The sequence below is a fragment of the Diabrotica virgifera genome, chromosome 9 (assembly GCF_917563875.1).
Source record: "Diabrotica virgifera virgifera chromosome 9, PGI_DIABVI_V3a".
Lineage (NCBI taxonomy): Eukaryota > Metazoa > Arthropoda > Insecta > Coleoptera > Chrysomelidae > Diabrotica > Diabrotica virgifera.
This window is the reverse complement of record NC_065451.1, coordinates 218545450-218565509: the sequence shown is the minus strand read 5'-3', so window position 1 is coordinate 218565509 and position 20060 is coordinate 218545450. Positions and strand designations below refer to the sequence as shown.

General features: G+C 31.3%; 1 protein-coding gene across 1 annotated transcript in view; it reads right to left on the bottom strand.

The window, feature by feature from the left end:
• Positions 1–20060, bottom strand: part of LOC126892035 (uncharacterized) — a 573784-nt gene that overhangs the window by 230027 nt on the left and 323697 nt on the right. The window lies entirely within an intron of this gene.

Below are 20060 nucleotides of genomic sequence, written 5' to 3'. Positions count from 1 at the left end.
CAAAAATTCTACGCACCATCGCAAATGCCCCGTGGTACATTTCCAACCAGACCCTTCATACAGACCTAAACATCCCGTTAGTCAGCACAGTAATTCAAGAAAGAGCCAACAGACATCACGAGAAATTGGAAGACCACCCCAACCAATTAATATTACCATTACTGCAGCCACTAAACAACAGAAGATTGCGAAGATTATGGCCCATAGATCTTCGCTGAAACTGAGGTGAAACCGCTGGGTGATGTACCTCATAACGCCATTTTTAGTGTACAATAATACATTGATATATGTTATTGTACTTGTTATCAAATTAGCTTATAGAATATGTAATTCTGATTGTTAATAAATGCTTACAAAAAAAAAAAAAAATACAAACTAAGACGCTGTCTTCAATTTTGTTCATATATTAAGCAATTATTGTAATAACTTGCCCTTAACGAGGTAGGTTATCTCTAAAACATAATATTTATGATCATTAGTAGGGGATTTTTTTTGAAGCGCAAATGTAAATTTTTTTTGATAAATATTTTTACATATTTTTGCTTCTGTTTATTATTGTCTTGTATCTTGGCTATTTCGAAATAATATGAAAAAAAATATACACTTTGTCCACATATTAAGACATACAATTTATAATACTGTTCCTAATAATTGAGTTTTGAAAAAAAAAACACAAACAGGTGATTTTTATTTTCAAATTGTAATTTTTTCAATCTAATAGCATATAAAACAACATCCAAAAATGTCACTCTACATCTACGTCTACCAGACTGAAAACAATGGGAATCTTCTCTGGTAACACCTCCGAGGCTTCTACAATTTGCAAGCCATAACGAGGCTTGCCAAAATTTATCCACAAGGGAGTGGAAGTACAAAACGTTTTCGGTGAAACTGGCCATCATCAGTGTAAACGCCCAGTGTACAAGTAATTGTAACTAGCCAATTCAATAAGTGTAAAAACCTCTAAATTACATTATTGTTACATTCTATAATAAAAAGTAGTCGACATTAAGTCGATGTCTTAAGATTTTAACCCGGCACCTGCCACGTGGGGTGGGCACCTGCCACGTGGGGTGCTACGAACACCCCATAACACATTTTCATCAAATATTTGGTATTTCAAGTTTGTTAACCGTGCTGTGCGTCATAGTAGCTTTCTATAATACATATTATATATAGCATAGATCTGTTTGCATTTGAAGTGGTTATTTAGTGTCATTCTGAACTTGAAGCTCTAAAGTCGTTTAAGTTTTAAATTTTTTTGTGTTTTTGATAAACAGGTCATATTTACATTTTTTATTGTAATAACTGATTTAAATTATTAAAATAGCCTCTACAAAATTTACATAATGAAAGGGCACTGAAAATCCGATCATCGTATTCTTCGCAAAATTTTGCGAATATTTGATTTCACAAGTGTAACTCTACCTTTGCAAATAAGAGGTGGGGGTGAGTGGGAACCTTGTTATGAAAAATGGCTGTAAGTCCTGTTCTGATTAATCGATTTTTGCAAACTTGGTCTCGTTGAAAACAGATATTTTTCGTTAATGTAAGAGTTATAATTACGAAACAGCCTAGTAAGTAATATTCCAGCTAGGGGGCGCTATTTTATGTTTTTCAGAAATCTAGTTTTCTTTGGAAAATATTAAATACAAGTATGCACTTTTAACCCTGTATTACAAAATTAGACCAAAATATCAACAGAATATTGAAAACCGCATGTCGATACTTTTTTTCTATCTCGAGATATCTTAAGAAACGTATAAATTGTAAACAAACTAATAATGTCACCGGTAAACGAAGTTAGGATATCAAAGTGAAAACAGGTAGTGTGCTATGGAAACAAATTAGAGCAGGACACTTGCGGAGTGCCGACAGAAGTGAATATTTCTCATAGATTCAATTATATTCGGTTCGATTCAATTCGATTCCATTTAATTGGATTTCATTTTATTTATTATAATTATGCTTATAATTTAATATATTTAAAATATACCCAATTTAATACATAATATATATATGGTTTGTCAAACGTAGGAAAGAGTTTGAAAATCTTACAATCGCCGAAATTTTTAAACTTTTTGCTACGTTTGACAAACTGTACTAGTGATTTTACCCATTAATTTTAGAATTAACAAACTTTCAAAAGAAGTTTTACTTCAAATTTGATTGTAAATTTAATTATTATTATATAAAATGAATAGGGTGTTTAAAAATACAATTTGAGGATAAGTAGGTTGAAAGGAATAATGTAATCAACAGATTTAAAAAAGTCAATTTTGTATAACGGCCTCTCCTTTAATGAGAGTTTCTAAAAATAAATGAACTCTTCCATGCATTATTTACGATTATTTAAACGAAGTATTTACTATACTTCATCAGTAACTAAATTTTTAAATTAAAAAATATGGGTTACATTATTAAGAAAAATAATAATTTAAAGCTTTATGTATCTTTATATCTTATTAATCCTAATTTTAACGGGTAAAAGCACTAGTATATAATATTATGTATTAAATTAGGTATATATTATATATTTATATTAAATTATAGATATAATATATATTAAATAAAATTAAATCTAATCGAATGGAATCTAATTGAATCAAACGAATATAATCGAATCTATAATAAGTATTTACTTCGGTCGGCATTCCGCAAGTGTCACGCTTTAATTTTTTTCCACAGCACACTACTTGTTTCCAGTTTGATTTCCGTAACTTCGTTTACAGGAGACATGATCAGTTATGTTTAAAAATTAACACGTTTCTTAAGATATCTCGAGATAGAAAAAAGCTATCGACATGCGGTTTTCGATATTCTGTTGATAATTTGGTCTAATTTTGTAATACAGGGTTAAAAGTGCATCCTTGTATTTAATATTTTCCAAAGAAAACTAGATTTCTGAAAAACATAAAATAGCGCCCTCTAGCTGGCATATTACTTATTGGACTGTTTCGTAATTATAACTATTACATTAACGAAAAAGATCTGTTTTCAACGAGACCAAGTTTGCAAAAATCGATTAAGCAGAACCGAACTTACAGCCATTTTTCATAACAAGGTTCCCACTCACCCCCACCTCTTATTTGCAAAGGTAGAGTTACACTTGTGAAATCAAATATTCGCAGAATTTTGCGAAGAATACGATGATTGGATTTTCAGTGCCCTTTCATTATGTAAATTTTGTAAAATTTTGATTTTTAAATTTTTGACATTCAATTACGCCCTCTAGCGGTGGACTTACAAATATGAAAATAATTTCCATGCTTTTCTCGAGGTAACTTTTGTTATAAATTTTTTTTTCCCAAAGCTGTACTATAAACCATTCCTGAGATATGGCCGAGAGCCATTCTTATTGGGACACCCGGTACTTGCGCTGGTCAATTTTTTGTGTGACACGGTGACAGGAAAATACAGCGTGTTTTATACGTTCGTTCATGGGTATTCTTTCATTTTTCCGACTGTATGTGTTCTACTCTTATTTTTCTTAATCGTTCCAGCATTTATGATCTACGTAAAAACCAGAAATAATTTTTAAAATTATAATTTATCTTCTATAGAAGCGGATAATGAGTGTGTGATGATACATGCATTTTAATTTTTTTAACACTTTTACACTTATCTAATTTTTGTTATGTAAATAAGATTGTTATTTTATCCTTCATTAAAAAAAAAAAGAAATACAAATGACATCAGAAATAAGTACACAAGTTATTTATTTATTTGTGATATACCCAATTATCTCATAGTTAGTGTAATATATGCCTAATTATAATTAACGCAAAAGATACTCACTCTCCCAAATTAACGCATATAACCTTAAAGTAATCTACCTTAAGCTTGAAGCTATTTTCCTTTCGAACTGTTGATTCGATTTCGATGATTATCTTTTTCACATTATACATAGGTGTATTTCTAAAAAATTGCTGTACCTACTTACGTTTTCTGAGAAATGATCCATTTAACGCCGTGGATTAGTCCGCATTCTTCAGAATAGTTGTCAAAGATTAATATGTTTTTTTGCTTTGTGTACTATTTTTTTCACTGTCTCCGGTCCAGAATTATTTTCTTTCCAGTTTGCAATTTGACTATTTGATATAAATGCAGAATTGTAAGTTTTTTTGAATTCCCTGTTGTCTTCTTCGCTTCAGCATCCATCTGGCTTGCAATTTTAGAAGCCATGGAGGTGTTACCAGGAAAATTGCCTAATAAGTTTTCGATTAAATATCTGTTAGGGATATTTTTAATATTTTTTAATATTTCTATTAGGTTCAAAACTTTAAAACTTTGACTTTCAGTTACCAGATGTCGTTAGACACCTACTCCATGGACGTCAGTTGCAATGCGGGGATAAGCTCTCGGAGATTGGTCTCTTGGGGCAGAGAGCAGCAGGCCTATACCCCAGGCTGTGGGTGAAAAAAGGTGATATAATTCAGGAATTTTGAAACCTATCAGGTATTGTAAAGGACGATGCCAGGAATAACTTCTACTAAAATGTAACCAAAAATATTGTGCGCTTTTTTTTATTGCGATTTTCATTTGTTAAATTTGCAATTTTTAATGATTTTTAATTTTGTAGCTTAGGATATTGATTTTAGAGAAAAACTTTTTAATAGAAAGTTGTAGTAAATTAAAAAACCTACAATTTGAGGTATGGTAAGTTTAATTTAGTTAATTGGTTATTGCAAAACAGCCTGCGAAAAGTCCAAAATGGCCGTTTTTTACAATTGCATTATTTATTGTACAAATAATTTTTTTTATTTTTTAAAGCTTTAAAATGAAGATCTTTCAATTCCAAACATAAAAAAAATTGTAAAGCCAGATTAAGGAATTTGTTGCTTAGATATTATAAATTGTTTATCCCAAGAGGTCAAATGTCGGAGGCTATAACTTTTTGATAAAAAAATCGTAGAGAGTTGGCGAAACATCTAATCTCCTTCTAAAGAGTTATATTTTCATATTCTGATGTAAATAAATGCGTAAAACATTTTTAAACCTCTAATTTTTGGGTTTGAAAATAAGGGGGCAAATTTCGTTATAAACATTTAGAGCTGAAGCGGCCCTGTATATCCTATGAGTTTCTAACTTACAGATTATTGTTGCTGAAGATGAAACGAAGATTTATAAAAAAATTAAAATTTTCTACAACCAACTGAAGCCGAGATAATTGTTTTTTTTTTCTTAAATCGTAGTGCCTTTATTTATAATATTTAAGAAATTATTTTACAGTCATTGACTAAAGAAAGACTTATATTATCTTAAAATAAAAATTATTGTAAAATATAATTACATTTAATTATTAAAAATTATTTTTAAAATCGGTGCTTTTGCGAGCAGCCGAATTTTGCAAACCGCCCGGCTCGCTTCAAATCCGCGCGCTCGGAAAATTTTTACGTAAGTTGTATTAAATTTTGATAGAAAACAATTTAATAATATTACCATTATAATATGCAGTCTATTTACCACTGTACTTGTTTTTCTTGATAAACTTTTATATGTGAAATCCAAAAACAATAGTCACTACAAGAAGAAAAAGTTTTATATTGTATATTATAGTAAGAAGTAACGTTATTATTATATTTATATAACAATAAAACTTTAAAAATATAGGTATGTATTTCATATATATGTATCATTTTTGTAATATTATTTCTTCAGAAATGAAATTTCACATATAAAAGTTTATCAAGAAAAACAAGTACAGTGGTAAATAGACTGTATATTATAATGGTAATATTATTAAAGTGTTTTCTGCCAAAATTTAATACAAGTTACATAAAATTTTCCGACGGCGCGGATTTGAAGCGAGCCGGGCGATTTGCAAAATTCGGCCGCTCGCAAAAGCACCGATTTGAAAAATAATTTTTAATAATTAAATGTAATTATATTTTATAATAATTTTTATTTTAAGATAATATAAGTCTTTCTTTAGTCAATGACTGTAAAATAATTTCTTAATTGTTATGAATAAAGACACTACGACATAAGAAAAAAATAAAAACAATTATCTCGGCTTCAGTTGGTTGAAGAAAATTTTTATTTCTTTATAAATCTTCGTTTGGTCTTCAGCAACAATAATCTGTAAGTTCAGATTATCCGCTTCAGCTCTAAATGTTTATAACGAAATTTGCCCCCTTATTTTCAAACCCAAAAATTATCTCGGCTTCAGTTGGTCGTAGAAATTTTTTATTTTTTTAATAATCTTCGTTTTATCTTCAGCAACAATAATCTGTAAGTTAAAAACTCATAGGATGTACAGGGCCGCTTCAGCTCTAAATGTATATAACGAAATTTGCTCCCTTATTTTCAAACCCAAAAATTAGAGGTTTAAAAATGTTTTACACATTTAGTTACATCAGAATATGAAAATATAACTCTTTAGAAGGAGATTAGATGTTTCACCAACTCTCTACGATGTTTTTTTCAAAAAGTTATAGCCTTCGACATTTGACCTCTTGGGATAAACAATTTATAATATCTAAGCAACAAATTCGTTAATCTGGCTTTACAATTTTTTTTGATGTTTGAAATTGGAAGATCTTCATTTTAAAGCTTTAAAAAATAAAAAAAAATATTTGTACAATAAATAATGCAATTGTTAAAAGCGGCCATTTTGGACTTTTCGTAGGCTGTTTTGCAATAACCAATTAACCAAATTAAACTTACCGTACCTCAAATTGTAGGTTTTTTAATTTACTACAACCTTCTATTAAAAAGTTTTTCTCTAAAATCAATATCCTAAGCTGCAAAATTAAAAATCTTTAAAAATTGCAAATTTAACAAATGAAAATCGCAATAAAAAAAAGCGCACAATATTTTTGGTTACATTTTAGTAGACGTTATTTCTGGCATCGTCCTTTACAACACCTGATAGGTTTCAAAAATTCCTGAATTATATCCTGAAATCGACCTATTTTTAACCCACAGCCTGGGGTATTACGCCTCTCTGATGATGACTCCAAATAGAGTCGAAAATCGTCGATTTAGAGTGCTGGCTTGCGCTCTCTCTTCTAAGTGAATAATAAGACAGTTTTGCCTTCTCATTGCAACTAAATAAAAATGGTATACATTTTTATTTCATTTGATATAAATATACTTTAGTAGTTGCTCTTTCCATCTTATTTTTGGTCTTCTTCTTGATCTGTTTATTACTGGTTTTCACTTCTTTATCCTCTTAATTAGTACATGTGACCTCTTCTCTTCTTTGTATGTGACACAACCAGCTCAGTCTTTTTGTTTAAATTATTATGTCTTTTACTATATCTTCTGTAGATTCTTTCACTATATGTTCTATATCTTCTATCTATATATACCCTTCGGTTATATTTATTGTTTATTCTTTTCATAAGTTTCTTTTAATGACTCTTAGTTTGTCTCTGTTTGGCTTTTTAGATAGCTTTGTTAACAGACTATCTCCTTGTCATACTCCACGTTCTATATTAATGACGTTTGTATCTCCTTCGTTTGTTTTGACTCTTGCTAATCAGTCCTTTATTGTCATTCTTTTCATTTATTTAATTAAAGCCAAAGAGTTGGCTTTCACCTTTCTCTTTGTGAAGACAGAGAAATCAACTCAACCACCCACATGCTTGTGGTATAGTCATATGGTGCCTTGAGGTATACCTTTTAAATTTCACCCATCGCCAGCGTTTAATAAATAATATGCCAATGTAAGAACTTTGGTCGGCATTTTAAGGGTTTTAACCCATGTATTTTTGGTGGCTTAACATGTAGAGCTTGCTTAGAACACTGATGATGCTATCTTTAGAGCGAAAACGTTCTGTATTTTAATGTAGCCATTTATTGGGGTTTTCAAACTAATATACCTTTAAACAGAAGATCTTTTTCTTCAATTTTTATATTAATAGTTGTTTTTTTGATGCTATATATGTTAAAATATATTTATATATATTTGAACAGTCTATTGTTGTCGTTATTACTTATTTCTAACTGTTGAATTTGTTTTCTTTCTACTATAAAGTTTCCTTACTTCTTGTTTTTCTGTTCGGTGTTGGTCTGTGGAAATCATTCGGTTGGATTATACAGGGTGTCCCAAAAGTAGTGGAACGGTCGAATATTTCTCGAACTAAACATCGGATCGAAAAACTGAAAAATACGCGTTCAATCATTTTCAAAAATCTATCCAATGACACCAAACACCAACCCCCACTACACCCCCTGGAGGTGGGGTGGGGGGTTACTTTAAAATCTCAAATGGAAACCCACAGTTTTTCTTGCAGATTTTAATTTGTTACATAAAAGTAAGCAACTTATATTCAATACGTTTTTTCGAACTGTGGATAGATGGCGCTATAATTGGGAAAATAGTATATTGTGCAACAAGTGCAGAAAGGTACTAATTTCTCACGAGTTTGAAAAGTTGCGGTACGAGCGCAAGCGAGTGCCGCAATTCAAACGAGTGAGAAATTACCTTTCTGCACGTGTTTCACACTATACTTTTTCTGCAAGCACAGTTTTTCCTAAAAATAAAAATCACAATTTCAAAACGACGATTAATTATAATAGGTACCTATGTGATAAATTTTAAACTGTATTTAATTAATACCTACTAATCAATTTAAATTCCTTATACCTAAATAAATTGCACAGAAATCAGTTAAAAAATTAATGCACTGCCTTAATTTGTTTAAATTTAAACAATTATTACACATTATTGACATTATATTTATGCAGTCACGGATTTACACAAAACCTACTTCATTCGACGTCTCTTGCACAGGTTGCTAAATCCTTATTGGTTATTTGATAATTATAAAATGTTTAATAAGAATAAAATTGTAAAATAAAACAGTTGTAACATCCATAATTTAGTTTCTATGCTATAGTTAAATATAATAATTGTCTTATAGGTTATATATTTGTCTAAAGTTTAACCACGGATGTAAACAGAATATAACGTTACTCAGAATGCGGTAGTCCACGGATGTAAACAGAATATAACGTTACTCAGAATGAGGTAGTCAACTGTGCAGAAAAGAACTTTGCGGCACAGAAACGTCACTTTGCGGCACAGAAACGTCACTTTTCTGCACACTAATGTCAAATATCTTATACTGTGAGAAAATATCAAGTTTGCTAACATAAAACCGTGCAGAAAAGTGCACTTTGAATAGTGGTTGTAGAAAAACGATTTATCCTGATACCATAGGTAAATTATAGAAACGGTCTAATATCTCACGAAATACACTTCCAAATGAGAAACTAAAAAACAGATTTTTAATCTTTTTCGAAAACCTATCGAATAACATCAAACATGACCCTCCAACCCACCCCCTGAATGTGGGGTGGGGGTAACTTTAAAATCTTAAATAGCAACCTCCATTTTTTATTACAGATTCGGATCCGTCATGAAAAATTAATTAACATTTATTCGAAACATTTTTTAGAATTTTTAATAGATGGCGCCTTAATTGGAAAAATTCGATTTATTAGCGCCATCTATCAGAAATTTTAAAAAAATTTTCGAATAAATGTTGCTTAATTTTTTATGACGAATCCAAATCTGCAATAAAAAGTGGGGGTTGCTATATAAGATTTTAAAGTTACCCCCACCCCACATCCAGGGGGTGGGTTGGAGGGTCATGTTTGGTGTTATTCGATAGGTTTTCAAAAAAGATTAAAAATCTGTTTTTTGGTTTCTCATTTGGAAGTGTATTTCGTGAGATATTAGACCGTTTCTATAATTTACCTATGATATCAGGATAAATCGTTTTTCCCAATTATAGCGCCATCTATCCACAGTTCGAAAAAACGTATTGAATAAAAGTTGCTTACTTTTATGTAACAAATTAAAATCTGCAAGAAAAACTGTGGGTTTCCGTTTGAGATTTTAAAGTTACCCCCCACCCCACCTCCAGGGGGTGTAGTGGAGGTTGGTGTTTGGTGTCATTGGATAGATTTTTGAAAATGATTGAACACGTATTTTTCAGTTTTTCGATCCGATGTTCAGTTCGCGAAATATTCGACCGTTCCACTACTTTTGGGACACTCTATATATAGGAAATTTGTGAAAAGGTAAAATGCGTTTTTCGTATTTTTGAATTTGTTTAAGTATACATTTAAAATTATAATTAATAATATTATAATAGCTTGGCCAGCGGTAGGAAGACTCAGTCTTGTATTGAAAAACAAAAAGGTATCAATAAATATAAAGAAAGGGGTATTCGACAGTTGTATCAACGGTTGTAACTTTCTTGTTAGGACGTATGGTATGGTGACCGTGACACTTACAGATATCAGCCAATATAGAACGAAAAGATACAATGTTTCGGAAAAAATCAAACAAGGTTATATTTTTCTAAAACTTTTTTTGTTAGTTTATAAATATGTTAAAGTAAAAAGTTCTACTCACAAATTTCGTCGCTAATTGTTTATTAATTGTTTAATTTTTTAGAGTTTATTTTAATTTTTATTAATTTTTTAAAATTTATTTATGCCCATGATCTTTATATGTATTTCCTATATACTAATACGATAAATTATGTGCTATTCCCCGCAAAAATTCGTAAGTGTTCGCAGGGTCGTAATGGTTTACCAGACTTGCAATGCGCTCTGCACAATCTCTGTATTTTTTACGTGTAGGAGGGCCTTCCAAGCCCTCCTTATACTGTTCAATTTGAAGTTCATGTAAGCTCTGCTCCAGCTGAATGCCTTTAATAAATCTCCAAATGTTTGGATGATCTGCGGAAATCTGTTCTTCAAACCCTCGATACAATCCTTCTATGGAATTGTTTGTTTTTGGTAAACTTTCTTGGACCCCATCATAACAATTCCACAGATCATGTGAAAATAAGGGCAAACGATGTTCTCTACCTCTTTGTGGACGCCCGATCCAGGTATCTTCAAAATAATCAATTATTGCCTGGGCTTCTGCTGTCAACACATCTTGCTCACAAATCGTTTCAAATGTCTCCACTACGTCTGCAGTAGGAACGAATGTTAAGGCCGCCAATAATTGGATATTTAAAGCAAAATCTGAATCAGTTTCATATCTTCTTTTTAAACCGTCTGATTGGATTCTTCTAGAGAGACATTGAGTGAAATGAAAAAAGCAACCACGATGTCTCGAGTCGGGATATTCTTGTCTTATAGCACTTATCATACTTTGGATGTTTATTCCAAGTTCTAAACACGCCAGCGGTACAAGTGTAAAGAAAACATGGAATAAAAAAATAGATATTATAATAATAGATTAATTAAGGACATAGCTAGGTCGAACACAATCTAAGTAGTAATGACTATGGTTCATTCCACCAACATACGTCTGTTTTGGATTATCGCGACAACGAATATTTCAGTGTGCAACATAAGAAGTACGAAAGTAAATGGCTGTAATAATTATTCCAATAAACAGCAATGTAATTTGCAATTTATTTTCGTTCTTCATATTTTGCACAATAGAATATTCGTTGTCGAAATAATCCAACACAGTCATATATTCATGGAATAGGGTATATTTAAATAGCACGTAAGTTACCGTTTAATATATAGGAAATAAGTATAAAGCAATAACTATTTAAATATATTTTTCGGTCAATTCTCTTTTCGGGCAATTGTGTATCTGCCAATTGTCTATTCGGGTAATTGTCCATTCGGGGAATTGTCCATTCGGGGAATTGGACATTCGGGGAATTGTCCATTCGGGGAATTGCTTTCGGGGATTTTTCTTTCGGGAAACTGTTTTCGGACAATTGTCCTAGATCTATGGATAAACAAGGTTGCAGAATGGAGCCCAATATGAATAAGAAGGAGAGGACGACCTAGAATATCATGGAAATATGAAGACGAAGCCATGTCAAAGAAAGGATTGAAAGACGGAGACTGGGAAGATCGTAAAACATGAAAGTCCTGGCTGATGGAAGAGAAACGGCACTAGATGCAGATAAAGACCTAAGACGACGTGGAAGTATACTCTAAAGAAACATGCTGACTCAATTCAATACTTATAGTGCCTACGTACCTTTTAGTTTTGTTTGTGAGCCTTCGTTTTTGGTTCGACCTGTTGAAAATTTTAAGGGTATGTTTTAGAAAATTGCCTTGAAAGACTGTCTTTAACACCATTGCACTTAACACCGTGTCTCATTTACAACTTATTTATTTTTATTTATAAGAAACCTTATAAAATCATCTCGACACTTTTATTATAAACAAATGCGATATATAATAAATAAAAACAAAATATTTACTTAAATTTTGGATAATCTCTGGCCAAATTGGTCTGTGGTGTAGGGGGGAGAGGGCACAGGGGACCGCTTAAGGAAATTTCATGTATATTTTCTAAAATAAAATTACAAAAAATCAGTAAACTCAACTATTTCTAGTACATACATTACTTTAATGATTTCCAAACATAAATTTGATATAACGAATAGTCACAAAAATTACAGCTATTTTTTTATGGCCAACACTGGTCCTCTGTGCCCCTCAGCACTGGGGCAAATAGGACCGTGCTTCTAATAATTAATTTTGAAGTACTTTTGACAAAATAAGCTCAAAATAGTGTTTCTAGAAAGTATATATTTTAGAAACTTTAGAGTTAGAAAACAAATATTAATTTTTAATGTTTATTTTTCGACTGTTTTATCATTTCCAATGCTTTTATCATAGCTTCTTCCGTCCACGAAGGTTCCTGGTATTTTCTTTATGTAGTTTCGTACCATCTAAAAATAACAAACGTATATGATAATATACATAATTCAATAATAAATGAATAAAATAATTTTGGGGCACTCAAAACCACCTGTGGGGCACAGAGGACCGCAAGAGGACCTTTGTGCCCCAACGTAACAAATGAATTTGAAATTGCCGCTACACGACTCGTTTGTTTACATCTAGGATGATCACCGTGTTCCATAGTAAAATATTCGTGGTTTTGTTGGGTATAATGGAAGATAATAGTATATAAACAATGTCAGGGTAATAACACCTTACACCTGATTTAGATATACAGTAGACTCGCGATTATCCGAGGTAACTGGGACCGTGACTACCTCGGATACGGAAAACTCGGTTAACACTGAGATTGGTTATATTGATAGAGAAACACGTAAATAATCATAACTGTGGATATTTTAATGAAAAAATTAATACAGTGCTGTCTATAAATATAAAAACATTTACCTTATCAATATTACTGTTTAAAAAAGTCTGATTTTGCATAAGCTTTATTCCTCTTTTTGATTTTGAATCGGTGATGTTGCGTCAAGGTTGAAAATTGTAACTCACCTGTTATTACTTTTGCCTCGGTTAACCGAGGGGCTCGGATGACCGAGACTCGGATAATCGCGAGTCTACTGTACATTACATCACTCACCTTTAAAATCAATATTTTTTTACAGTTACCTTCACACTACTACGACAATGTTGCAACTGAAATAGAATACGAAGTGCACGACCATTTTGCTATTTTTGGTCATATCCCAAAGGTGGGGCTACCTGTAATGAAACAAAGTGAATGGACCTATGTGCCCCGCCGGTCCCCTGTGCCCCTCCTCCCTATCTATATTGATAATTTTTACTATTTTTAGTGGGAATAAGCTAAAATTTTGTCCTGAACTGTCGTTTTAAGATATTGATAGGATATTAGACCAGGTAGTCTAGGCGCCAGAGGGGTCACCGTGTCATATTCAATTCTGATGGACAAACTCAACGGTTTCTTATGGATTTTTGGCTGCTGATTACGAATTTCGAGGGGGAATTTCGATCCGAGTGGTCAAAAATTGTTATAAACAATTTAATTGTTTATAAATTGTTTATAAGGCTCTGGCTCATAAACTAAAAGAGATGAAAAAAAATGTTTCAAATAAAATTTGTTCCTTAATAAAAAACCAAGAAAAAACCGTTTACTAAACTTAAATCTAACAATTATAACTCAAGATATTGTAAAATTAGTGCACAATGCAAATTGCAAATTGCAAAATAAGTATTTTTCGAAGCTTTATCGATCGTAACTCGGCTTCTGCGCGTGCAAATGAGTCTTAGAAGGTGTCGCTTTAAAGCTTAATTAACAGGCTTCCAAACAAAGTTTGTTAAATTACTTGATCTTCATTTGTTTTAAAGTTATACCCGTTTGAAATTACAATTTTCTTAAAAAAATTGTACATTCATTTGTTTATAAGGGTTTCAAGCAAATTTGAGCTATAAACATTTATACTTTAATGAACAATAATGATAGAAAAACTCAAAAGGAACAATTTGAGGTTACGAAAATGTTCATAAGTTTATTTTTGGCCAAGATGTCGATATTTTAATGGCGCGCGCGCTATGAGGCGCAAGATCGGCTCACCGCGTAAAGGTTCACGCGCTAACTTCTCGATGCAAATTATAATTTCTATGTATACATACGTTATCTTCATTTTTCGTTTTTGAAGATCCAAATAAAATTTTATCATATAATTCTTATAATTAAATCATCATACTGTACCTCGTAACACCTTTCATTGTATTTACTTTGTCATCTATTTTTTGCACTAAATTTCAGAAGTATAACTAAAAAGTAAGTTGATATTATTTATTAGTACTATTTTTACAAACATTTTTTTCATGCATCTGCAAATCTGCATAGAGATATACAGGAAATATCAGCTTTTTTACATCTGCATAAGTTCTTAGCCAAATTTTAACAGTTACATGGTGGTACAAGTCTGTTCTTGTAGGCAGTAAAACTAAATTTTTTGAGGCTTCAGAGTCTAATTATCTATATGATATCCATATAAAGTGGATCTAGTTCTTTTGCAGTATCATCAAGGCCCGTCAATTGTGTGTATACCGCCACATCATAAATTCTCGTTTTATATGCAATGATGATGCTGCAAAAGAACTCGATCCATTTTTATATGGATATCACACATTGGCTCATTTGCTTGCGTAGAAGCCGAGTTACGATCGATAAAGCGTCAAAGAATACATACTTACTTGACTGTGAGCCAATCTTGCGCCTCATAGCGCGCCATTAAAATATCGACATCTTAGCCAAAAATAAACTTACGAACATTTTCGTAAGCTCAAATTGTTCCATTTGAGTTGTTTTATCATTATTGTTAATTAAAGTATAAATGTTTATAGCTCAAGTTTGCTTGAAATCTTTATAAACAAATTAATGTACAATTCTTTTGAGAAAATTATAATTTCAAACGGGTATAACTTTAAAACAAATGAAGATCAGATCATTTAACAAACTTTGTTTAGAAGCTACTTAATTAAGCTTTAAAAGGACACCTTATAGGGCTCATTTGCATGCGCAGAAGCCGAGTTACGATCGATAAAGCTTCGAAAAATACTTATTTTGCAATTTGAAATTTGCATTGTGCACTAATTTTACAATATCTTGAGTTTTGATTGTCGGATTTAAGTTTAGTAAACGGTTCTTTCTTAGTTTTTTATTAGGGAACAAATTTTATTTGAAACATTTTTTTCTATTTCTTTTAGTTTATGAGCGAGAGCATTATAAACAATTTATAAACAATAAAATTGTTTATAACAATTTTTTGACCACTCGGATCGAAATCCCCCTGGAAATTCGTAATTAGCAGCCAAAAATCCATAAGAAACCGTTGAGTTTGTCCATCAGAGTTGAAAATGACACGGTGACCTCTATTTGGCGGCTAGACTACAGCCGCATCTGTAAAAATATTAGTATATTTGGACGTTGAGAGGTGACTCAAATTTTTTTGCAGAAATTGCTTGAAAATAACTCAAATAATAATATTTAAGTTATCCTCCCTCTCAAAAAGGTCCGGAACATTGTTTCAATGATCAAAATGTCAAAAAATGAAGGAAAAATTCGATTTTTTTCTCCTTTATTGATTATAACTTTAAAAGTATTCATTTTCGAGAGAAGTTGTACTGACATTAAAGGTACATAATTAAATTTCCTACAATATAGAATTGGCTAAAAGTTTAAAAAATAGTCACCCTTGTTGCAAAATAGCAATAATTGCGAAAAAACCATACAAACACGCAAAAAAGTATTCGCATTTTACGTTTTTCAACCATTACACTTAGGACCTTCATATTTCACCCAGAAAAACTTTATGATACAATGAAACAATACTGTAAATTTCATTAAGATCAGTTCAATAGATTTTGCAAAATACATTTTGCAATCCAGCTTTCGTAAAAAAATTCATTTTTTCAAAATGTTACAGGACTAAAAATAAAGCAGATAACACGTTGAAATTTTTTTTGCGTATAGAAGTGTACTGTATCTTTCATTTCCAATTTGCAAAATTAAAATCGATTAACTACCACGGCGTCAAGAATTTTTTTCAATAAACATTAATTTATTGGTGCTACGCGCAGGACAGCGGATAGTTTGCTCTGATTGGGCATTCCAATGACCTTTAATAGTGATTGATACATTTTAATTTTTATTACATTTCGATATAAATAAATAAATTTGTTTATTGCAAAATATAAATACATGTTTTGTTCATATATTATAACTTAAATAATAAAAGTTTATTATTTTTAAACATATGCAATTGTTTAAACAATATTTCACAAACAATAATAAAATTAGTTTGATTTTTGTGGAATTAATATATTAAAATACAACAAAATATAGGGTAAGAAAATAATATATTAGATACAAATTGGAAGAAATTTTGGTGGAAATCAACTTGTGTGAATCGAACACAGCTGTCATGCGCGTAGCACCAAAAATTAATGTTTATTTAAAAAAATTCCTGACGCCGTGGTAATTAATCGATTTTAATTTTGCAAATTGAAAATGAAAGGTCCAGTACACATTTCCTGCAACATTTTAAAAAATGATTTTTTTTGCGAAAGCTGGATTGCAAAATTTATTTTGCAAAATCTATTAAACCGATTTTAATGAAATTTACAGTGTTATTTTACTATATCATAAAGTTTTTCTGGGTAGCATATGAAGGTCCTAAGTGTAGAATAAATGGTTGAAAAACGTAAAATGCGAATACTTGTTTTTGTATGGTTTTTTTCGCAATCATTGCTATTTTGCAACAAGGGTGACTATTTTTTAAATTTGTAACCAATTCTATATTGTAGAAAATTTAATTACGCAACTTTTATGTCAGTACAACTTTTCTCATAAATGAATAGTTTTAAAGTTATAATCAAAAAACCAATAAAAAAATCGAATTTTTCCTTCAAATTTTGACATTTTGATTATTTAAACAATGTCACGGACCATTTTGAGTGGGAGGATAACTCAAATATTATTATTTGAGTTATTTTCAAGCAATTTCTGCGAAAACATTTGAGTCACCTCTCAACGTCCATCTCAAAACAGATGCGCCCTGGACTATAATATTCACATTTGAACTGAGTAGTATCTTTGACATTTCGAATACAACATAAGAGAACGTTCATTTAAAAACAAATAGATAAATGTTACCTTTACCATCAAAATAATCCATTCTTATCTTGTCTATACCATATTATTTTGTCTATACTTAGTGTGACCAACTAGCCCGAAAAATCCGGGACATGGCCCGAATTACGTAGTCGTGTCCCGGCGTCCCAGACAAGGCTTCCGGGCCATCCGAATTTTCAACGTTTTGGTAAACTTGTATTTTGAAACTTTGAATACGTTATTCATCTAAGAATTCACATCAACTTAAATTGGTGGGACGAAAAGAAGTCGACAATTTCTAGAGCTAGAGTGTAATACAGTAGACTCGCGATTATCCGAGTCTCCGTCATCCGAGCCCCTCGGTTAACCGAGGCAAAAGTCAGAACAGGTGAGTTACAATTTTCAACCATGCCGCAACATCGCCGCCTCAAAATCAAAAAGAGGAGCAAAGCTTATGCAAAATAAAATACTTTTTTAAACAGTAACATTATTAAGGTAAATGTTTTTATCTTTTATAGACAGTACTGTATTAATTTTGTCATTAAAATATCCACAGTTATGATTATTCACGTGTTTTTCTATCAATAAAACCACTGTCAGTGTTAACCGAGTTTTTCCGTATCCGAGGTAGTCACGGTCCCAGTTACCTCGGATAATCGCGAGTCTACTGTACTAATAATACCATATCCAACACGCATGCATTTTATATCGTGGTATTATAGTTCTACAAAAACTCAAACTGTGGACTTTTTCACGTTTCTGTATTGTAATTATCGTCTTCTGAAAAGACGATTCAAAATCATGAATATGTAATAATGTTAATACCCTAAGCACCAAAATTAACGCACCACCTTAAAAATGGGACATTTTTGATGACTCATATTTCCTAAATCTGTTGTCCGATTTGAGTGATTTTTTTAGTATAATATAGTTTTGTTCTTCAAGAATATCAACGTAATATTATTGCTAAAGAGTTAAGTGTCATTGTATACCGGGTGTAACAATGATAGTGTGTTTTTTCTTCAAAGTTTAAAACACCCTGTGGAATATTCTAGCGTATATAAAATATTAAAATTAAAACACAACTGTAGCCTTAGGCCTTCTTAACATTTTGCTTTTTGACTCATTCGCTTATGTTGGATAATAAAAAAGTTAGGTACTTTAACAACTAGCAATGTTATTCATCAATACAGGGTGTTTCTAAATAAGTGCGACAAACTTTAAGAGGTGATTCTGCATGAAAAAATAATGTCCGTTTGCTTTATAAACATATGTCCGCAAATGCTTTGTTTCCGAGATACGGGATGTTGATTTTTTTCTTACAAACTGACGATTTATTTATTGCTCTAAAACTGGTTGACATATGCATATTAAATTTAGTAGTTTTTAAGAGGTAGTTATTGCGCATTTTTTGACATACAATTAAGAATTTGATATTCACCATTGGCGTGTATACGGGTATAAACATTTTAGATACATCCCGTATGCACGCCAATGGTGAATATAAAATTCTTAATTGTATGTCACAAATGCGCAATAACTGCCTCTTAAAAACTACCAAATTTCATTTGCATATCTCAACCGGTTTTAGAGCAATAAATACATCGTCCGTTTGTAAGAAAAAATTCAACATCCCGTATCTCGGAAACGAAGCATTTGCGGACATATGTTTATAAAGCAAACGGTAATTATTTTTTCATGCAGAATTACCCCTTAAAGTTTGTCATACTTATTTAGAAACACCCTGAATTGATAAATAACTTTGCTAGTTGTTAAAGTACCTAACTATTTTATTATCTCACGTAAGTGAATGAATCAGAAAGCAAAATATTAAGAAAGCCTAAGGCTACAGTTGAGTTTTAATTTCAATATTTTATATACGCTAGAATAGTCCACAGGGTGTTCCAAACTTTGAGGAAAAAACACACTATCATTGTTACACCCGGTATACAATGACACTTATCTCTTTAGCAATAATATTACGTTGATATTCTTGAAGAACAAAGCTATATTATACTAAAAAAATCACTCAAATCGGACAATAGGTTTAGGAAATATGAATAATCAAAAATGTCCCATTTTTAAGGTGGTGCGTTAATTTTGGTGCTTAGTGTATTTTTATATTAAAGGTTCTATTTACATGGAAAAACATCAGTTAATTTTCTAATTATTCCTTTTTTGAGAACGATTTCCAGATTGGAAGTCGAAACGTCAAAAAATAACAAAAATGTAATAATCATTACAACCCTTTCCATCAAAAAAATTTTTGTCAACATATAAGTGTTAAATAAACAATAAAAGGATGATATTAAAGTTCTGTATTTAAAAAAAAATGGCCCGATTTTCATTGAAAAGTCCCGGATTTCAGGTATTTTTTTCAGCCTTGTCCCGAATTCGACTGAATTGGAATTGGTCACACTATCTATACTCATACATTCTAGGATGAAATAATTTTCACGTCTCTTGAGGACTTGAACATAGAGCTGCTAAGCCGTTTTTTATTTGTTTACCTTTAGCAAGGTTTTAACAACAATCTATATGTAGAGACTTCATTTTTTTCTATTATTAACATAGGAATTTCTAGATTAGTCGACTTCTGCTGTATTTATGTACATTTATATATCCTTATGTATGGTCCATATTGCTATACGGCATGGAGACATGGACGTTGAAAATATCTTCCATTAATAAGCTGGAGGCCTTC